This window comes from Coenobita brevimanus, chromosome 105 (assembly GCF_032717465.1).
Source record: "Coenobita brevimanus isolate Jiangsu-jjx chromosome 105, ASM3271746v2, whole genome shotgun sequence".
Taxonomy (NCBI): Eukaryota; Metazoa; Arthropoda; class Malacostraca; order Decapoda; family Coenobitidae; genus Coenobita; species Coenobita brevimanus.
The window spans coordinates 25,879,896-25,881,585 of NC_137058.1; positions in this window are offsets into that span (position 1 = coordinate 25,879,896).

Below are 1,690 nucleotides of genomic sequence, written 5' to 3' on the forward strand. Positions count from 1 at the left end.
GAGAGAGAGAGAGAGAGAGAGAGAGAGAGAGAGAGAGAGAGACATGGAACAGGACGGGAAGCATGTGCCAGTAAACTTAATAAAAGAGAGAGAGAGAGAGAGAGAGAGAGAGAGAGAGAGAGAGAGAGAGAGAGAGAGAGAGAGAGAGAGCTTTAACACTGCATAACCTTGGGATCAATGAACAAGTTGACTACAGCAGGGGGGGAGGGGGAGGGGCATCACCATCATCATCACCACTGTCTTTATCATCAACATCATTGTCATCATCATAGTCTGGCATTATTATTATTATTATTATTATTATTATTATTATTATTATTATTATTATTATTACTACTACTACTACTACTACTACTACTTTTACAACTACTACTACCACTATTACTACTACTACTACTACTACTACTACTTCTACAACTACAACTACTACTACCACTATTACTACTACTACTACTACTACTACCACCGCCACCACCGCCACCACCACCACTACTACTACTACTACTATTACTACTATTAAGATTTTGATTCGAACCTGCCCTCTAGCCTATTAGTTCTGTTTCCTTTCTTATGGGTAAAAATTGGAAGCAAATACATGTACAGGCGAGGGCAAAAATTCGCTACCCAATTTTCGGTACAAGCCATCGACGTGGCAACACTGTATGAAAAAATTGATAGATGTGCTTTCGAGAACTATATATAATTACTTTTTTTTTTTTTTTGGCTAGTCATGCATAAATTTTTTTTTTTTTCAATAATTAGTAGAGTTTTAAGATGCCTGGAAACTATATTCATTTCACTCAAACTTGGCCTAGATTGTCGCCCTCTTGTAGTTTATTCCACGTAGCTCAGTGGCAGAAGACGACGATGTTACGGACGCTACCCTTTCCACAGCACTTCTTCATGACTAGCACCATGTTTTAGTGTTAATCTGCTGCCACATCTCAACATTCAAGAGAGAGAGGGAGAGAGAGAGAGAGTCCACTGGCAGCACATCGGACCCTCTCAGACCAGGAACTGTCTAGGGCTTTGGGCAGTCTGGCACAATGTTTCGCACAGTATTCTCTTTCCCTTGTGTGTGTGTGTGTGGGTGGGTGTGTTCTGTTCCCTTTGTGTGTGTGTGTGTGTGTGTGTGTGTGTGTGTGTGTGTGTGTGTGTGGGTGTGGGTGTGTGGGTGGGTGGGTGGGTGTGTTCTCTTCCCTTTGTGTGTGTGTGTGTGTGTGTGTGTGTGTGTGTGTGTGCGTGCGAGAACCGTAAAACATCCAGTACACCCATATCTAAACAATTACCACCACTGACTAATACAGTACCCACTTCAACATTAAAATCACCAAAAACATCTCTCCCAATTTTACCCCCCCTCTTGCTACTGTCCCCTTCACCCGGACGCACTGATGACAGGTAATCCCGGCAAGAGGAACTACCACTCTCTCCTTTTGTGCCCTAGTTCGATTTCTCAGTGGCTGCAATTCGCTCAGACATGCACAGAAATACGAAAAAGATAGGGTGCCTCTCGCCATCATCACTGTGTCTTGCCTTCCATACTCATCCCACGGCGCTGAAAGTATCGTTCCTCCTTATACTCTTTTACTATGTGGTTCATTTTGATGTCACATAATAACCCTCACATCTATCTATATCTATCTGTCTGTTTATCTGTCTATCTGGCTAATAGTTTATCTATCCATCT